Here is a 15712-nt window from a genome sequence, read left to right as displayed (position 1 = left end):
CATAGTCCTAAACTAAAGTATGGTGACTAGTATTTAACTGATGGGGAGCCTAAATGAAGTGCCATGCATGCAATACTGTTTACCGACACTTTAGGAAACTTCTGCAGTGTTGGCTTGATTCAGCAGTAATTTGCCAGTCGGTGATAACAGATGGCAATGACTGGGACAATTGTGCATTCCACCAGAGTTGTGATGTGCCTGATGTGATTAGATTTTTGCTTACAAAAGGATCTTCAGCTGATGAAATACATCATGAATTATGTCTAGTATATGGACCTGAAATAATGATTGACAAATAAGTTAGAAAATGGTGATGAGAATTTCAAAATGGCTGCACAGGTGTTCATGATGAACAGCAACGTGGCAGATCCAGTATTGTGACCAACAACATTATTGAACAAGTGCATCAAAAACTTTACAGTGGTTGGTGATTAGTGATCTGGTTAATGAATTCCAAACTGTTGCTTGAACCACAATTTACAGGACTGTCACCGAACAGCTTGGATATCACAATCTGTGTGTGAGGTGGGTTCCAAAAATGTTCACTGATCAGCAAAACAAGCAAAGAATGTGTAGGGCACAACAATTTTTGGAGTGTTATATACAAGATAGAGATGATGTGTTTTGCCACATTGTTATGGGCAAAAAGACGTGCATATTGCATGCCAATGCAGAATCATAACAACAGTCAATGCAGTGATGTCATTCAGGTCCACCCAAACCAAAAAAGTTTAAGCAATCTCTGATCTTGAATTGAAGAAAGATGGCTACCATTTTTTGGAATGAAAAGGGAATCCTTTTGATTGACTTCATGGACCATGGGTCAACAGTTACTGCTGACCTATTCTGTGAAACTCTTAGCAAACTGAGACATACGATTCAAAATCAACATTGCGGGAAACTTTCATCTTGCATAATTCTCCTCCACTACAGTGCAACACTCACACCACTGCCAAAACCAAGGAGAAGATTCGAGCTTTTTGTTGGGAACTTTTGGATCACCCATCATACACTCCCAGCATTGTACCAAGTGACTATTTGCTCTTATTGCATTTGAAAAATAGGCAGGGTGGGTGATGATTTCAAAATGATGATGAATTCAAGACTGGCATTGTTAACTGGTTCAATTCCCAGATGGCAGACTTCTATGCAGAGGGGTTAAAGAAGCTGGTGCAGCATTACAGAAAGTGTATAGATGTGACGGTGATTATGCGGGATATGTAGTAAAATATTGCTGTTAATAAAAACCTTTTTTCATAAACTTATTTTTTATGACCAAAAGGACCTTAGTTTTGGAATGTGCCTCGTAATTTTATTTATTATTGAGTTTATTACTACACAACCAACCCAATGCTTTTGATGTCAGACTCGTGGCTAAGTGAGTAATGTGACAAAACTTCTTGTTGGTATTGTACCACTGAAAATTTAGAATCAACGGTTTTCAAGGTACAAACAACTTTCAGAATTACTTACTTAGGTCTTTTGTACATGTTCTTGTTGCCACGCTCAATAAACCATAGTACACAAAATACAGTTTCATGCAAATATACATCAGTCCTTGATAATTGGTTACAATTTTGTCAGTAGCTTACTTGTTGCATAGTTTAATATTCTTTTTTAATGTAGTCCATGTTATAGATCCACAAGAAAATTCAAGATTTTTGCACACTCACTTGAAATATCCAGAAAACTCAACTCAAAGCATCACTTAAATTCAAGTTTTTCAACAACTGCTAAGAATGTTAGTCAATTTTTGTTGCATGGAAATTTTACTACAGCAGCACACACAGTTCTCTCTAATTTCCTTGTAGGAATTTGTATTACAGTGCTCTCAGAAAATTATGGCTTTTGTGATAACTTTACTTATGTTGCAAGGGAGATATTGATTATATGCTTTAGCTACAATGATTTGTTCGTCCAATGGAATATAACTGTCCTATAGATCTGACAAGCAATCACACAGTAAAAATGCATTAAAATTAGATTTCTTGTTGTGGGCTGAGTGATGCATCAACAGTTAGTTTATAATCATTTTTATGGTAAAGTGCTTCAGTGAGATAGGAAGACCTTGTTCTACTTGATGGTACCCTTCTCAGAAACTGAATGAAATTGTTGCGAGATGTGCCAAAGCTTTTTTGCAGTAGGTATTTTCTAAAACATTCATATCTGTATCTGATGAGAGCTGTCATACAGATTAATTGAATGAACCCAGTGGTAAGAAACTTTACTTGCATTTGGAGTACAGTAGTTCGAACCCCTGTCCAAATATCCAGATTGAAGAATTGCTCAAGGCAAATATTGGGCCGCCACTTTCAAAAAGAGCATGGTTGATTGCCTTTCCCATCCTTTAGCAATCTTAGCTCATGTTCCACCAGCAATGACCTCATCAACAGAACATAGAACTCTGATCTTCTTTCCCTAAAATTTTCACAGAATAAATCATTGTACTTTATGAAGCCTGTCAACAGTACTGATAAACATAGGATGATCTGGACAGTTTCTTCAGAAATTATGCTTTCACCTTTACAGCTCTTAACTTCAGTTTGCCGACTTTTTTATGAGCTCGTGTTGTCACTGAATTGTTGATCTAAAACAGTTAATGAATTAATAACAGTTTGGCAATGGGACTGTTCTATGAACAACATACTATAAATGAACTTTATAATTCTCAGCAAGAATAATCAGTTTTTGAAAACATAATGTAACTGGATAGATAAAAAATCTACTCACTGAGTGGTGGCAGGAGAACACACTTGTGAAAGGTATTACAGTTTTCAAGCTCTTGGAGTCAGTGACTCCTTCTGGCAGATGGAGTGAAGGAGAAGGAAGAGAGGTGAAGGAAAAGGACTGGTTAAGTTTTTGAATAGGGATAGAGTTCGGAAAAGTCACCCATAACTCTGGTTCAGGGGAGACTTACTAAATGGGATAAAAAGGAAACACTGATTGTTGGGGACTGCACTGGGTGGCATTTGAAAACCTGAGAGCTTTAATTTGGAAGATGGGGTAATATATGCAAGACATAGATTACTGCTAAAACATCGTTTATGAGTTGTTAAGGGTGAGAAGCTAAGTGCATCGTATGTAATAGACATAGGGGTGGGGGTGGGGGTGAGAGGGGGACGAAAAATAGACAGGTCAGAAAATGAAAGATGTAAGAAAAGTAAAATGGAAGGAAGGAAGGAAGGAAGGAAGGAAGGAAGGAAGGAAGGAAGGAGTAGTTACCATGAAGAAACGCTGAGACAGAAGGAATTAACGTAAATTAAGGCTAAGTGGGTGGCGAGGACCAAAGACATGTTGTAGTACTAGTTCCCACCTGCAGAGTTCTCAGAAGGCAGTCATGTTGTAGAGCATGCTCTGCAACAGTATATTGTGTGTTGCTGGTATACACCCACCACCAATGACCCATTCATCCTGACTGACAACTGGGTGGTAGTCATGCCGATGTAAAAGGCCAGACAGTATTTACATAACAGCTGGTATATGACATGTCATTTAACAGGTGGCTCTCCCTTTGATAGCATATATTTTGCCAGTTACAGGGCTGTTATAGGTGGTGGTAGGAGGGTGCAGAGGGCAAATCTGAGGGTTGGTTACAGGGGTAGTAGTCATGGGTGTAGGCAGATGGCTGCACAAGGAGGATAGGAGATAACAAGGATATTGTGGAGATTGGGAGGGCAATGGAAAGTTATTCTAGGTGTCATTGGCAAGATTTCAGACAGAATGGATCTCATTTCAGGGCACAATTTTAGGGATTTAAGGAAGTTATGACCTTGTCGAAGTAGCTAATTAATACATCCAAGATGAGGATAATACTGAGTGACAAGTGGTATACTCCTAAGCTGTGGGATCAGCAATACCAGAATTGGATGTGATGGTATAGGAAATCTGTTTTTGAACTATGCAGGTTAGGTAATTACGTACAGTGAAGGCTGAGGTGAGAATGGTGATGTATTTCTGTAAAGAATCTGCACCTGAACAAATATGTTTGCCTCAAATATCGAGGCTGTACGGGAGGGAATGTTTGATGTGGAAAGGATGACAACTGTCAGAATGTAAGAACTGTTGTTTGGTAATAGGTTTAATGTGAATCGAAGTGTGTAGCTGGCCTATGGAAGGACGGAATCAGCATCAAGGAAAGTTGCATGGGATTCAGAATAAGACCACATGAAATTTAATTGGGAAAATGGATTTAGAGATTCCAGGAATTTTAACAGGTCAGCATCATCATGAGTCCATGTGACCAAGATATTGTCAGTATATCTAAAGTAAAACAGGGGCTTGAAGGCATATGGATCCCAGGAAAGACTCCTCCAAGCGACCCCTGAAAAGGTTTGCATAGAAAGGAGCCATCCTGATTCTCACAGCCATACTCCAGATCTTTTTGTATGCCTGCATCTCAAAGGTGACGTAGTTCTTGGTACGTATAAAGTTGATTAAGGTGAGTAGGAAGGATGTCATAGGTTGAGAATCAGATGGGCACTGACTGAAGAAATGTTCAGCAGCAGACAGACTGTGTATGTTGCTGAACATTTTGTCAGTCAGAGCCCACCTTAACCAAGTTTATACTTACCAACAATTACTTCACCTTTGGGAGCAAACATACAAACAGATCTGGGGTATGGCCATGGGAACCAGGATGGCTGCTTTCTATGTTAACCTTTTCTTTGGTCACTTGGAGGTGACTATCTTGGGATCCATAAACCTTAACCCTCTGGTTTGGATTAGATGTATTGATGACATCTTTACCATATGGACTCATGGTGAGGCTGACCCATAAAAATTCCTGGAAACTCTAACTTCATTCTCCCAGTTAAATTTCACATGGTCCTATTCTGAATCCCATCCCATTTTCCTTGATGTTGATCTCATCATCAGCAAAGGCTAGCTGCACACTTTCGTCCACATCAAATCTAATAACAAACAACAGTACTTACATTTTGAAAGTTGTCATCCTTTCCATGTCAAACGTTCCCTCCCATACAGCCTTGGTATTTGAGGCAAACATATTTGTTCAGGCACAGACTATTTACAGCAATACATCAACATTCTCACCCCAAACTTAACTGTAAACAATTACTGCACCAGTCTAGTTCAATAGGAGGTTTCCTCGCCCATCACATCCAATCCTGGTGCTGCTTATCCTTTGAGAAACAACTTAGGAGTACACCACTTGTCACTCAGTATTACCCTGGTCTTGAATGTATTAATCAGTTACTTCGAGAGGGCCATGACTTTTATAAAATCGTGCCTTGAAATGAGGTCCATTCCGTCTGAAATTTTGCCTACGACACCTAGAATAGCATTTGTCATTCTCCCAAATTCCGCAATATCCTTGTTACGTTCTATGCCCCTTGTGCAGCCATCTGCCTACACTATAGCTCCTACCCCTGACTAATCGTGCTGCAAGACTTGCCCTCTACACCCTCCTACCTGTAGCAGCACTGTAACTGGCAAAACATATACTACCAAAGGGAGAGACACATGTGAAACGACACATGTCATATAGCAGCTGTTATGTAAACACTTTTGCCCTTTTGCATTCATATAACCATCTAAAAGTTATCAGTTAGGATGAAAGGGCAGAGGCAAAGGGTGTATACTGGCAGCACACAATATCCTGTTGCAGGGCATGCACTACAACATGACAGTCATGACCTTAGTGACTGTTTCACCACACGTGTAATCTGAATTCTTCCCCCAGACACCAGGTTCTCAGACCTTTGCACATGGGAACTGGTACTATAACATTTCCTCAGTTCTCACCACCACTTGGCCTTAATTTATGTGATCTTGATCTCAGCATTTCTTCACAGCAACCACTCCTTTCTTCACTCCATCTTAGTTTCCTACATCTTTCATTTTCTGACCTGTCTATTTTTTGTCATCCCCGTCCCACCTCTATCAAATACAATGCACTTAGCTTTTTGCTGTTATTAACTCATGCATGATGTTTCAGCAGGAATCTCTGTCTTACATATTACCCTATGTTCCACCTTTAAGACTCGGGTTTTGAAATTTCACCTGGTGCTGTCCCGAACAATCAGTCTTTCCTTTTCATCCCATCCTAAGTTTCCCCTGACACAAGGTTATGGGCGAATTTTCTGAACTCTACCCCTTTTCTAAAACCTCACCAGACCTTTTCCTTCACCCCTCTTCCTTCCCCTTCAACCCTTCTGCCAAAAGGAGACAACACTGGCTCCAGAAGCTTTCAAACTGTAATGCCTCTTATATGTGTGTTCTGCTGCTGCTGCTGCTTGATGAGTAGATTTTTTATATATCCAATTAGATTAAAGCTGTTATTTAATGGTTTCTACAAATGGTTTCTCTTTCAATTTAGAAAAGGCACAACACATCCAGTTCTGCACAGATAGAGGTACTATGCCAATGGTAAGTGTAACATGTGGTGAGGAAATAATAACTATTGTGAAACATTGCAAATTTTTAGATGATGTTGTTGACAAGAATTTAGTAGCATTTTTTACATATTTTTGTTCAATAATGTCATATGGAATAATGTTCTGGGGTAACTCATCTTTAAAAAAGGGAATTTTCATTATTCAAAAATGTGCTGTAAGAATGATACATGGCACTCATCCAGTCATTCTGTAGGCTTCTGTTTAAGCAATTGAGCATTCTGACTGCTGTTTTACAATACATTTATTCCATCGTGATGTTAGTTGTAAATAACCCACTACAGTTCAAAGGGTACAGTGATATACATAATTACAATACCAGAAAAAAATGACACTCATTGAGGTAGCCTTTTGCGCAAAAAGTGATGCACAGTGCTGCCACCGAAATTTTTGGTCACTTTTCTCAGTAGTAGGAAATTTCTGATAGACAGGGAAGTTAAATTTGAAAACAAAGTGAAAAACTTTCTCTTTGACAACTGATATTCTGTAAAGTAGCTTGTATTTGCATAACATACACTCCTGGAAATTGAAATAAGAACACCGTGAATTCATTGTCCCAGGAAGGGGAAACTTTATTGACACATTCCTGGGGTCAGATACATCACATGATCACACTGACAGAACCACAGGCACATAGACACAGGCAACAGAGCATGCACAATGTCGGCACTAGTACAGTGTATATCCACCTTTCGCAGCAATGCAGGCTGCTATTCTCCCATGGAAACGATCGTAGAGATGCTGGATGTAGTCCTGTGGAACGGCTTGCCATGCCATTTCCACCTGGCGCCTCAGTTGGACCAGCGTTCATGCTGGACGTGCAGACCGCGTGAGACGACGCTTCATCCAGTCCCAAACATGCTCAATGGGGGACAGATCCGGAGATCTTGCTGGCCAGGGTAGTTGACTTACACCTTCTAGAGCACGTTGGGTGGCACGGGATACATGCGGACGTGCATTGTCCTGTTGGAACAGCAAGTTCCCTTGCCGGTCTAGGAATGGTAGAACGATGGGTTCGATGATGGTTTGGATGTCCGTGCACTATTCAGTGTCCCCTCGACGATCACCAGTGGTGTACGGCCAGTGTAGGAGATCGCTCCCCACACCATGATGCCGGGTGTTGGCCCTGTGTGCCTCGGTCGTATGCAGTCCTGATTGTGGCGCTCACCTGCACGGCGCCAAACACGCATACGACCATCATTGGCACCAAGGCAGAAGCGACTCTCATCGCTGAAGACGACACGTCTCCATTCGTCCCTCCATTCACGCCTGTCGCGACACCACTGGAGGCGGGCTGCACGATGTTGGGGCGTGAGCGGAAGACGGCCTAACGGTGTGTGGGACCGTAGCCCAGCTTCATGGAGACGGTTGCGAATGGTCCTCGCCGATACCCCAGGAGCAACAGTGTCCCTAATTTGCTGGGAAGTGGCGTTGCGGTCCCCTACGGCACTGCGTAGGATCCTACGGTCTTGGCGTGCATTCGTGCGTCGCTGCGGTCCGGTCCCAGGTCGACGGGCACGTGCACCTTCCGCCGACCACTGGCGACAACATCGATGTACTGTGGAGACCTCACGCCCCACGTGTTGAGCAATTCGGCGGTACGTCCACCCGGCCCCCCGCATGCCCACTATATGCCCTCGCTCAAAGTCCGTCAACTGCACAGACAGTTCACGTCCACGCTGTCGCGGCATGCTACCAGTGTTAAAGACTGCGATGGAGCTCCGTATGCCACGGCAAACTGGCTGACACAGGCGGCGGCGGTGCACAAATGCTGCACAGCTAGCGCCATTCGACGGCCAACACCGCGGTTCCTGGTGTGTCCGCTGTGCCGTGCGTGTGATCATTGCTTGTACAGCCCTCTCGCAGTGTCCGGAGCAAGTATGGTGGGTCTGACACACCGGTGTCAATGTGTTCTTTTTTCCATTTCCAGGAGTGTATTAAAGATGGAAGATGTGAATTACTAGTTCACATCTGTGTTCACCCCCTCCCCCCCCTCTCCTCTCTCTCTCTCTCTCTCTCTCTCTCTCTCTCTCTCTCTCTCTCTCTCTCTCTCTCACACACACACACACACACACACACACACACACACACATACACACACACAGTCTGCATTGTCCTGACTACACTGTACTGTGTAGTTGTGTAAGTAAAGAGAGAGGTGGCCAAAGGGGAGGGGGGGGGGGGACTGTGAAGTGAGGGAAGGGTTATTCATGGCTAAGATGAAAAGCAGCAAGAGAATGAGGTAGGAATGTGGCATCAGTGATGAGCTTACTGTGCCACAGGCAGGGAGAATTGTGTGTGGCAGAGTTGAAGTGGGTGTGGAGAGAGAGAGAGAGAGAGAGAGAGAGAGAGAGAGAGAGAGAGTTTGCAGAGTGGAGATTGTAGTTTATCAAGGATGAGGAGGAGAGGGCATGATGAAAGGAAGGGGCGAAAGTATGAGTTAGAGCTATTGGAGATTGAGACCAGGAGAAATGCAGGATTTAGGGATGCGTTTAAGGAATAGTTTCACATATATAAATCAGAGAAACTGGTGTTGTGGGGAAGACCGAGATGGCATGAAATGTAAACTGGTTGGTGAAGTCAGGCATGTTATAATGTTTTGCCACTAGGCGGTCAAATTTGCACTCAGCCACATTTTGATGATGACCAATCATTGGAAAAGACAGTGCTCCTACACTTATGAAAGGATTTACAAAATTTCCAGGATTTTTGGTGTATGACATTACTGCTTTCACAGGTGGCTTGTATATGACTGTGTAGGATGTGTTTGTGGTGTGACTGGAATAGGAAGTGGTGAGTGGGTGCATAGAACAGGTCTTGCACTCAAGAATTCCAGAGATATGGCCTTCTGTGGCAAGGGCTTGGGAGCGTGTTGTTAGAACAGACGACGATATTTTGCGGACTGAGTGGACAGTTGAATACCACTCTGAGGGAGATGAAAAATATTTGGGGTAAAGTGTTTCCCATTTATTGTTGTAGCCTCAAGTAGGTAGAGAAGGATATGGATATGTTGTTAGTCGGGGGGGGGGGGGGGGGAGCTTCTTTGCAGCTGGATCATGGGCATGTTTGAAAGATAAAGGGAATGCCATGAGTAATATGTTTTGTATACCACGTTTGGGGCCTTAGTCAAATGTTCAGCATACAGGGTCAGGGATTTCTTGTTACTGTAGATGTTTATTTATTTATTCCATGTGATCTGTTGGTACACAGTGTGTTGCAGATGTTGGAAAATATCAGTTAACATTGTTAACATATATTAACATATAGTATCCTAATGTATTATATTGCAAAGATTGGTTAAGTTTACTTAGCTTCAGTTGCTCAATTGCACCATCTATCACTGGCCAGTTTGTGTGGGAGAGATATTTTAGCATAGCAGGAATGATGTCTATCAGAACTGAGGTGCCATTAATGGTTGGTTGGCTCAGTAAAGGCAGAGATTTTTATAGAACCCCCGAATAAACAGAGGCTAGTGCCACAGTAGGTGGTGTGGTGGGTTGAAGAGGACTATTTTAAGCACATAGGACAGAAGGTATTGAAGCTGAGGAAGAATTAAGGAGATGCCGGTATCGCCATCCATGACTTTCATTTGCAGTGATGAGATATTTCTTACTCAGTATGTTGAAGTTCTTACAAAGGCCTTCACAGATGGGCATTACCTCCCAAATCTAGTCTGCAGACAGAACTCTGCATCATTTCCACCCCATTCTCTTCATCCTTTAGTCACTCTAACAAACCAGCTACAAAGGAGCACCCTATTCATTATCTAATTTTATCCCAGACTGAAACAATTTAATCACATCCTTTGCCAGGGCTTCCACCACTTATCACTGTGCCCAGAAATGAGGAACATTCTACCCACAATCCTTCCCACACCTTCCATCAACAAAATCTACAAAATATGCTTATCCAGCCTTATGCCACACTTATGCCCAAATCCTTGCCACATGGGTCTTATCCCTGAAGATGCAAGAAAGCAGTCATATCATATAGTAGCTCTGTTATACAGCTTTTCAAGACATGACCACCAACCATCTGTCCATCCAAATAAACAGCAACCAGCAAACTGTGGCCAAATGCAGAGTTAACCATTCAATGGCAGAACATGCTTCTGAGCTAAACACATTAGAATTCTTTCTGTGGTCCAGAACCGGTGCCACATGGCTCCCCCCTTCCTCCTCCCCACCTCCCAATACCTGCATCTCACACTTACATAGATGAAAAAAGTCCTTAAAACACGTCCTTGAAATCTACAGTCCCTCATCTGCCCATATTTAATCTCCAATAGCACTGACCAACACACAACTAGAATTTTGTCCCCATGCTGCTCAATTCACTAAGTTAACACTCTATTCTTGGACCAGTCCAAGCCGAAGGGGAGCTGTCAATTGATGATGAAGTCGCACTGTTGGTTGATAATATTTGAGCAAATCATCATAGCATGACTGCTTTAAAAAGTTGCAAAGCAGATTGCATTTACACATCTTTTGTTATTTTGCAGGGTGTACCAACTCAATGAAAAAATTACTTCAGCAATAAAGGTGCAATCACTATGCCAGGCCAAAAAGTTTTCATCTTTCCTTCTGAAGGCACATGATAATCAGTGCTGTGGAAGATGACAACACAAAGCTAATGTTGTGAGAAGTAAGACTGCTTGCAAGATGATGAAGTTGCATATAGCTTGAAAAAGTAACATCAGGTGTAGGTCCTCACACTATCTCAACAGCTACCACATTTTGAACTAAAATGGAAATAATAATGTCTTTCTGTATTAACAGTAGAATAGTCATTCCTTGTTTATGATTCTATCCTGAAATATTCATTATTGTAATATATAGGACCATCCCAAATAACTAGCAAACGTTGCTCAGCTACTGGGGGCATTAACCAGCACAATAGCCTTTATTGTATCTTTGCTCATTATACGAAGGTAATCCCAAAAGTAAGGTCTCCTAATTTTTTTGTGAGTACAGAACTCTGTTTGTGTGGCAGTTGGTCACACTGTTGTGAAGAGTGCTTCATGCGCTGTGTGTAAACATGCACACGCCGCGCTGAGGCACTCAGTCTTGGCTTGGCAGCCATTCAGAATGGAGCTCCCATTAGATGTTACTGCCAAGTGCGAATTGCACTCAGTTATTTGGTTTTTGAATGCAAAGGGCACTGTGCCGATTGAAATCCATCGCCAATTAATGGAAGTGTATGATGAGTCATGCATGGATGTCAAAAATGTTCATAAGTGATGTAGACAGTTTGCAGCTGGTCGGACCGAAATTCACGATGAACAAAGGGGCGGTAGGCCATCAGTTTCTGAGGAGACAGTGTTGAAGGTTGAGCAAAGCGTGCATGAAGATCGACGGATCACCCCGGATGATCTCTGCACGTTGGTTCCTGAGGTTTCCCGAAGCACCGCTCACAGAATTTTAACTGAAACATTGGACTACCAGAAGGTGTGCACAAGATGGGTGCCATGCATGCTGAGTGAGGACCACATGTGGCAATGAGTTGATGCTTCCTGTGCATTTCTTCACCGCCTTGCAGCCGAACTGGACAACTTTCTGGACTCAGTTGCCATGGGTGATGAAATCTGGGCATACCACTTTAGACTTGAGACCAAGCAACAACTATGGCAGTGGCAGCATCCTTCTTTGCCAAAGCCGTGGAAATTCAGACAAACACAGTCTGCTGGTAAAGTCATGACAGCCATTTTTTGGGATCTAAAAGGGGTATTGTTGATCAACTTTATGCACACTCAGGCCACAATTAACGCTGACAGGTACTGTGAGACTCTGAAAAAACTCAAGCGGGCAATTCAGAACCGGAGAAGAGGAATATTGAGCAAGGGCGTACACATTCTCCATGACAATGCTCGCTCACACATCACTCAGCAAACCGTTGTTCTACTGCAACAGTTTCAGTGGAACATAATCACCCACCCACCCTATAGTCCTGACTTGGTGCCCAGTGACTATCACCTGTTCTCTAGGTTAAAAGAACATTTTTCCGGAAAGCAATTCAGCTCCAATGACAAGGTGAAAGAAGAGGTTCATAACTTTCTGAACAGTGTGGTGGAGAGCTGGTATAACATGGGCATACAAAAACTGCCACAGTGTCTACAAAAGTGCATCAAGAGAAGTGGTGATTATAATGAACAATAGCTAAATGTTCAAGTTGTAAACTGATGTAAACCATTGTAGAAATAAACCGATCTATTTACTTATAAAAAAAAATAGGAGACATTACTTTTGGGATTACCCTTGTAAAAACGTGAACAGAAGTACATCATTTTTAAATAGCACCCTATTTTTTATATGGTGATCCACTTCCTGTTCTCAAGACCTGTTCAGAAATGTATTACATGTCTACATAAACACATCACCTCAATAAGAAACAGAAACAGGAATCTTTAATACCATTTTGTAGTATTGTAATCCTTGCTGGGCACTGAAAGGGGTAGCACATGCAAAGGTACTCACATGGTGGCAGGGATCAGTTCAGAGCTAGACACACACACAAGGCATTACGTGCTGGACATCCGTTTTGTTGGTACCACATAAGCATTCTGATCTCTGTGCCACTTCACCCAGAGGATGATGATGAATTTGTATGAGAAAGTAAGCCCTGCCATTTAGGTTACCATTTATTAAATGAGGGCCATTAATTATAGTATAAAGTATCCCACACCAGACATTAATTTTCCATTGATGCCATTTTTCAACCAGTATAAGGCATCGTGGGCTTTCACTGGACTAAAAATGCATGGTCTTTGTACTTGCTTGTCCTTTGTTTGAGAAGAAATATTCATTGATAAAAAGAACATCAGAGAAGTTCTGGTTGGCAAAGATTATTTGCTCGGTGCACTAACAGAACTGTACACTATTATTGAAATGATTTCCCTGAAATTCTTGTTGTAAGTGTACATCCTAGGGATAGAACAGGTGACATGTCAGAATGTGATGTACACTGGTTTAAGAATGCCAGTCTCCAGTTCAAGTTGTCATATGCTCACTTGTGGATTTGTTGGAAAAGAAGCAAGAACATTAGCTTCGACGGCGTTGTCTGTGTGAGCTGTGTGATGACTGTGTTGCTTCAGTTTGCAACTCCCTGTTTCCTGAAGAGTCACAACAAGAAGAAAAAGCATTCATTCAGAAGGTCAGTTCTCGTCAGGATATTGTGTGGTAAAGTTCTTCTTTCTGAGTAGCATTTCACCCTCCTTCAATAACAGGTTAAAAAATTATGCAGGTGTTAATCAAGGGCCACCTTCACAGTACACAACATGTCATTTAAAAGTACAGTAATGTACTACATCTACCCGTACTGTAAATGACACATTGTGATTATTGTTCTGCGGATTTATAAGTGGCGGTCAAATGAAAATGAGACAGATGGGAGAAAATCTAAGTAAACTGTTTATTATTCTAAAATTAATCAACGTAACTTAATAAATGTAGTCCAATGTGAGACAAGACAGTCAGTGGCCTCATGGAAAAATGTTTGCTCTTTTCTGTGGAACTGTGATGATATAGAGGTATGCACCACTTCATCTGAAGCAAATTGAGGGCTGCTAATGCCTTTCTTTGGGGCTCCAAAAATATGGAAATTACATGGAGGGAGGTCAGAACTGTGTGGAGGATGTGTAAGGGCTTCCCAGCAAAAGTTTTGCAGCAAATAGAAACAACTGTGGCAACATGTGGACAAAGATTATTCTGCAGCAGAATGATGCCATCCATCAACATTGCTGGACATTTGGACTTGATGTTACACTTCAGTTTTTGCAACATGTCCAAATGAACGCTCATTCTTTTGTAGAATGATGACTGCTCCCATGTTGTCTACGTTGTTTTGAGTTCACTGCAGAAGTTTCATTGGAAACCCCTTACATGATCTGATTTCACCCCATGTTATTTTCATATTTTTGGAGCCCTGAAGAAAGACATGCATAGCTGTCAATTTTCTTTGAATGAAGATACGCATGTCCGGGTACAATCGTGATTCCACAGGCAACCAAAGGCACATTTCAATGTAGACATTGACCATCTTGTCTCACAGTGGGATAAATGTATTAACAGTTATGCCAATTTCTTTTGAAATAATAAACAGTTTCATTACTTCAGTCATCCAATCACCATGCCTCACTTTCCTTTGAGTCTCTCTTACATATTTTGTATAGGTGAGTAGCAGTTTTGCCTAGTCTTTCCTGACACTGATAGTTCCTGTGAAAACCGTCAACTGAAGTTGGTTGACCAAATGTCTGTTGTACATTTTCCTTTAGTTTCATTTGTTTTCTGTCAGCTCCAGCAAGTGGATAAGTTATGCTGCCTTGCGTTCCTGAAATCTGAACTAGTACTGGGTGATCAAAGCTAATTTTGCGTTACATTTTTAATAACGTCATGCTTATGTGAATGGCACAGTATGATATATTTTTCAACAGATCCTTAGGAGAAGAAATGGATTACTGAATAATAAAATATAGTTGCCTGTGTGAAAAAGCTGAACTACTGTTCATATCTTTGTAATAAACAAAAGTTACTAAAAATGACAATATTATGAAAAGGGTGGATTGTTACTTGTAGAGTTGCAAAAATATATATATATATAAAAAACAAAGATGATGTGACTTACCAAATGAAAGTGCTGGCAGGTCGACAGACACACAATCATACACACAAAATTCAAGCTTTCGCAACAAACTGTTGCCTCATCAGGAAAGAGGGAAGGAGAGGGGAAGACGAAAGGATGTGGGTTTTAAGGGAGAGGGTAAGGAGTCATTCCAATCCCGGGAGCGGAAAGACTTACCTTAGGGGGAAAAAAGGACAGGTATACACTCGCACACACGCACATATCCATCCACACATACAGACACAAGCAGACATATTTAAAGACCAATATAATTTTTCCCACGTGGAATGTTTCCCTCTATTATATATATTCATGCAAACACAACTTGTGAATGGTGGGAAAAGCAGTCTGGTTTGTGAAAGTAAGGAGAATGATGGGCGGGAAGTGCAAGGGATGGGGCATGGTACTTGTGGGCGCATACAGGGACATGATGGGGACAGGGTAGGGCAGCTAGCTGCATTCTGGAAGTTAGGTGTTAGATGGAGGGTGGTGGCTAGTGGGGTGTCCTGGTGGAACAGAAGGCTGTGTAGTGCGGGAGAGGTAGCAGCGGAGGGGATAGGCATGTGAAGGATAGTAACTAGCAAAAGTTTAGGCCAGGGGGGGGGGGGGGGGGCTACAGGAATGTGGGATAAGTGCAGGGAGAGGTGCTACCTGTGCGATTCAGAAGAGGGATATGAGCCATG

At 42.0% G+C, this 15712-nt stretch overlaps 1 protein-coding gene across 1 annotated transcript in view; it reads left to right on the top strand.

The window, feature by feature from the left end:
• The window catches only part of LOC126428215 (aminopeptidase Ey-like), a 265785-nt gene that overhangs the window by 184079 nt on the left and 65994 nt on the right, over window positions 1-15712 (top strand). The gene's annotated exons all lie outside the window — the stretch shown is intronic.

The sequence above is a fragment of the Schistocerca serialis genome, chromosome 12 (genome assembly GCF_023864345.2).
Source record: "Schistocerca serialis cubense isolate TAMUIC-IGC-003099 chromosome 12, iqSchSeri2.2, whole genome shotgun sequence".
NCBI lineage: Eukaryota > Metazoa > Arthropoda > Insecta > Orthoptera > Acrididae > Schistocerca > Schistocerca serialis.
Note: the sequence above shows the minus strand (reverse complement) of the source record. Positions and strands in the feature narration are given on the sequence as shown.